The sequence below is a fragment of the Acanthopagrus latus genome, chromosome 19 (genome assembly GCF_904848185.1).
Source record: "Acanthopagrus latus isolate v.2019 chromosome 19, fAcaLat1.1, whole genome shotgun sequence".
NCBI lineage: Eukaryota > Metazoa > Chordata > Actinopteri > Spariformes > Sparidae > Acanthopagrus > Acanthopagrus latus.
The window spans coordinates 12,809,673-12,815,094 of NC_051057.1; the positions used below are offsets into that span (position 1 = coordinate 12,809,673).

General features: G+C 44.3%; 1 long non-coding RNA gene across 1 annotated transcript; it reads right to left on the reverse strand.

Annotated features, from left to right (window-relative positions):
- Positions 1-431: 431 nt before the first annotated feature.
- Positions 432-2,823, reverse strand: LOC119008614. The gene is made up of 2 exons (XR_005071469.1): positions 1,110-2,823; positions 432-932 (listed from the first exon to the last, which is right to left on the reverse strand). It is a non-coding gene; the product is annotated as an uncharacterized LOC119008614 (long non-coding RNA).
- Positions 2,824-5,422: the final 2,599 nt, after the last annotated feature.

Below are 5,422 nucleotides of genomic sequence, written 5' to 3' on the forward strand. Positions count from 1 at the left end.
GCAGTTAGCAGTTATTCAGATTGCTGTACACCTTTGTTGAGTATAATTTTAAGCTTAAAATAATTTAAACCAGTGAGGTACATAAAATGCACTCCAAGTATGATTGTCATGAGTGCAAAAATTAGCTGCAGAGACCAAAATGTATGTGTAACGTTTCAGTTTGAAATATGGTTGGTGGTTTTTTGGAGCCAGTCTTAAGTGGAGGAACTGCAGCTGTTCTGCACTTCCACAATTAGCCTCATTTTTTCCCCTCGACTGGCCGTGTCAAAGCTTGTCCGACTTGTTGTGTGTGACATTGTTTTCTTGTTTGTTTTTTTATAATGTGTCCCAGCCATCACCATTCCAATTCCACTGAATTCCATTCCGTCTTTGCACAGTGGTTGTTCTCAGATGGCTAGTAGATAAAAGAATGGAGATAAAAGACAACCCTGTGTGACCAGCGTCTTTATCACAAACCGGTTGGTAACCTGTCTTCCATATATCACTCCGCAGGCTATACCAGAGGTCCATCAGCTTTGTTCAAAAGCTTCCAGAGTGCCTTGCTGTTTCATAGTGGATGAAGCCATATACAGTGAGGTAGTCCCTTCTAATGATTACTGTGTGATCATATGAAGGGAAGCAATATGGCCGACACAAGATCGATTCTTCCTTCATGTGCCTGCCGGTCTTTGAGCTTCATTTTATAAGTGTACTTTCAAATTCTGTATCTGAGTTGGTGAGGTTGTGGGGCTCCACCATAGGGGCATCCAAGAGGGCACTTTTACAGGGTTTTTTGTTTGTTTGTTTTTTACAAACATGGGGTAGCTCCACACTCCCAGATTGGTTTCATTTTCGAACTTGTAGTCTCAAGCCCCTACCAACGCCGACCCAAGTGACATCACTTGAGACCTATTTTTGGTGCACAGCGGTTATGCAGCGGTACTCGACAAGACCTGGAAACAGAACGTAATGTTTACAATCAGAGGACTTCCCCTTAAGCCCAGGATATGTGCAGATCAATTAGATGTGTACACAATGGCTGTGGTGCATCTGCTGAAGAGAGACTATCACTATCACTTTGTCCATCACACCTCACACCACCCTAACCTGAGTGTCCTATCTTATTGCACCTCGGGTTTGTTGTCTCTCCTCACTGGACGTCGGACCTCACACAATTGTCTGCCGACCACCCGTGCAGGACAAATGCAACAAGCACTGAAGTTACAACAGCAACAAACATACAAAGCACATCAACACAGCAAATGGAGAAAAAGGAAATCTTTGGCTGCACACAAATATTAGAAATCAAAACGATTCATGTTGTGTCTTATTTGATTCACATCTATGCCGCGGTCGGTCGACACAGTGTGTTTGTTTTTTTCATGTTCTGTTCAAGCATGATTCATGTCAGTCAGCGAAGTTGAGAAAGAAGTTCTCTCCTTACACCACCTTTATCCTTTAATTATAGACCGGTGTGGTGATAAAAACAAAAAAATAGAAAAAATTTGATTTAAATTCAACTTCCTGTCTTTTATTAGGAACACAAAGAAACTTGGAACACGAGGCAGATGGAAGTGGCTTATGTCTCCTTGGTAGCACACTGAGATGAAACCAGGATGGCAGCCAAAGCGAAACACACCGAGACACACACGCACAGACACCCGCGCGCAAGATACCGTTTGCACACGCGCGCACGAGCACAGTCAATATTTCACCCCTTGCATCTGCCAATTACGAACTAGATTCGTTTGTGGAGAAAACATACACAAGTCTAAACTTAGCAGCGTTCCATACACACACTGTGAGTCAGTAGTGCAAAACACAACGGCGGAGGACCCCCCAGGTGAAATCCCAGAATATCGACTGGATGATTCAACTCTTTAGAGTCGTTAGGCTTTCGCTTTTTTCTTTCCCGTATCTTTTGTGAGCACCCAGTGAAAAAAACCTTCACTCAGATATCCTCCCTTTTCTCCGCTGAAATAATCCTCTCTGTGACAGCTCATATTCATTGTGCACGGATGATAACGGCGCAGACTCCATTGAGAAAACCGCAGCATCTGATTCCCATCGACCAAACAGCTTGAGGGTGGCATGGCCTTGAGGCTTCCCTCTGTCCCACTGTCCGGGGTTTGGAGACAAGTCTTTTGATCCGGGGAGGAAGGCTACCGCATGCTAAGAATAACTCACGCTACGCTAGGTGTACATTGCTTTCAAGCCGGACCAGAGGGAAATTTGATAAGCACTGAATTGTGAGTCTCTGTGCGACCCTGATGTGCTCACTACCCGTGTCAGACGCTTCCCTGAGCCTTGTTTTTTTTCCTGCACCTTTAAGAATGCAGTGGGTTGGATGAAAAAACTTTCGGCAGGCGAGACAATGTTTGAGCTGTCATACCCTCTCCACTGCCTCAAAGCTGTTTGCCACCTTTGTTCTCCCCCCCATACGCAGCGAAACACCCAGCAGTTCAAGCTTGCTTGCTGAATTCGTGTTTATATTAGAGGCTGCAATATCTTACCCCTCTCTGAGAATGCATTTGGAGGAAATAATCCAATCATGTTCCATTTCCTTGCTACGTTTTATTGTTATCTTTTCCTTGTATACAAAACCCATTAATTCCTCTCTTTTTTTCCCCTTCCGAGATGATGTCTGGCTTCATTAAAATGAATTTATGAAACTGAGCCGGGAAAGACAGACGGAGTCGGACTCTGAAAAGGCTTATAAATATGGCGATGCACGCACTGTGATCTTAAAAGTTGTGTGCCGAGAGTATCCGGGCGAGGGGAGGCGCTGACAGTAAATGCAGCATGTCACGAGGATGGGGAAGGGTTGAGAATAACGAGGGGCTAACGGAGTGCAACACAGAGGGAGTGGGGGGGGGGGGGGGGGTCCAGACAAACTACTTTCATTAATTCCATTTGTTTCTGTAAAAAGGGTGTGATTGTGTGACCTTTGCCGGATCCGACCCAGCTCCATCATTTTTATTCATTATGCAAGAGCCGATAAGATCCAGGGTGACACCTGTCTCCTCAGGGAGCGATTAAGCAATAAATGAATCCTCTGAAACTTTGTAAACTTACTGTCCGCGTCTCGGTAAGTGAAGAGTAAAAATAAACCGCCAGTCGGGGGGAAAAGAGACTCAAAAGCTAATAAGACTTGAGGGCATTTCGAGAACCCATAAAAGCTGCCATTAGCCTCAATAGTCTGGGCTTCAATTAAGGCAAAAGCGGAGCTGTTTGGTGAAAAAAAAAAAAAAAGACTGTTCAGCATTAACCTGGGCTCCAATCCTGCTGTTTAGCAAGGAAGAACAGTCGTCGCAGTGCATATTTTTTTAAGAGGATTTGCTGAGACTCAACAGAGCAGAACCGTCCACTCTTTCGAGCTTTAACGAAGCCGCTAAGATCTGTTTTTTTCTGACTGACAGCTCTCGGGACCAATAGAAATGTGGTAACAGGGAGCTATACCGGGTTACCGTGCATGTTGTAATCCCCCTCTCAACTCTGAATGGTGCAATGTCACTTTAAAAGATATTTTTCAGCTCACTTCATTAATTCAAGCACGACAGTTAATTAGGCAATAGATTTTTATATTAGAGACTTTCATGCTGCTGCAGCGTGATGCACAAATATTCTGCTATCACTGTTGAATTTTAATCAGCCGCGATGCAGCTGTTTCAGTGCAAGTGGCGAACAGTAAGGGGAAGATAGTATATACATAGTGTATGCATTGTTTATGGAATCCTCGTGGCACCTCCACATACCAACTTCCCCAATGGGAACATAATGTGAGATGTGGCCGGTGGGGTGGAACATGTTAGTGTAGCAGCTGCTACTGGGTGGTACTACACATGATGTGTGTACAGAGTCACTGTCTCCCTAGCCCTCCCAATTAGTTGTGGTCTATCATGGAATATATGTCAAAGGAAATGATAAAGGGTGGATAAAGGGTTATTACACTAAGCTCAGCCACAACAACCTTTCACTTGAATTACTAATCATAGAGAAGCAGGTCTCTTAACTTCAGTCCTATCCCTACAGTATATCCTGACTCATATTATTGTTACATGAAGTAAATTTAAACTGGCAACAGACACCTTTTTAGCTTTAAGTGGTTTCATAAAGTTACACCTGAGAAAAAAATGGTGCTGTGGCTGATGGATGCGGCAAAGAAGTTGAGGGGGGAGAGTGAAGGAAATTGAGTTGAATGAGAGTGAACGGACGGGCGTTCACTCAATGGACAGCGCCGGTGTTGTGTCAAAGTCTGTTTTCTGGTTGATACCTGTTTCCCCTTACCACTGGTGATGACCTGGAGTGGTTCAAACCTTCATTCTTGCCAGTAGATCAGTAAGTAACGAAACCTAATTATTTATCAGTACAAGGATGTATTGCTCTGCCTTTTCATAACACTGAGATCAAGGTTTGGAGGTCAGTTTGAGGATACTTACAGCTGTTTCGGCTTTGGACAGTAGCGGGCCACAAGTAGTTCATCCGTTCATACTTTCTTGCAGAGAGTTTTATGAGTGAAATTAACACCGCCATCTCTCTATAAAAACCAAGGTGTAAAAGTGACAAAGGTGGTGTCGCAACCCACAACTTGTCGCTTTGACATTTTGGGAGGAAATGATATTTTTTAGTGTAGATTTTTTTTCTTTTTCTTTACCTGGGGATGAAGCGAGGACACCCATTTTCTCTCCTTCTTTGCTCTAAAGTAGACTAACCGCCCGCTAACACCAGCTTAGCATACAAACAAGAGAGCCACACTGGTGCTTTCATCTGACTCTTGACAAGAAAGTAAATGAGTGCATTTCCCAAAATATCCTGGGTCTCTCAAGCTCTTTGTAGCAGTATAGATCGATTTCCTGTGAACTTGGTCTTTGTCTCTCCGAGCTGTTGCTCTGAATTAAAACTAAGGAGAGGAAGCGTTGTTCGTACCACTTACAAACGGCCCTCTGGGGCTCCCACCCTGTGAGGGCCATCCGGGGCCGTGCCACAGCCCTCCTCCTCCAGGCGTCTGGGCACAGGCTTGAAATACATTAACTTTCGCATTAGAGCTTAATAAGAGAGAGTAGCTCTGGCTCCTGCGCCCTGCCACTATCTTTCATGTGCCCAATTACTGACAGATCCCTAAAATCATATTCACCTTTTACCACCTTTAATTAGTTCTTTATCACTACTGCTTTTCCTGGATGTCGACTGCGGGCCCAATATACTCCTGTCAGCACGCTGTGAGATGACTGCATTAATCAGAAACTGATATCCCCGTAAGATTCATAAGCATTTACAATCTGTCTCGCACGCTGGATTCCTGGGGTTTTTTTCTGTCACTGCGGGTTATCTCCACTCATTGGTGTCATCACGGGCAAAAGTGCAGTAAAGGAATAAAGATGCACAGCAGCTATATGAGCAAGCGACGGCTAGCAGAAGAGCTGAATGTCAATAAAAGACTCCG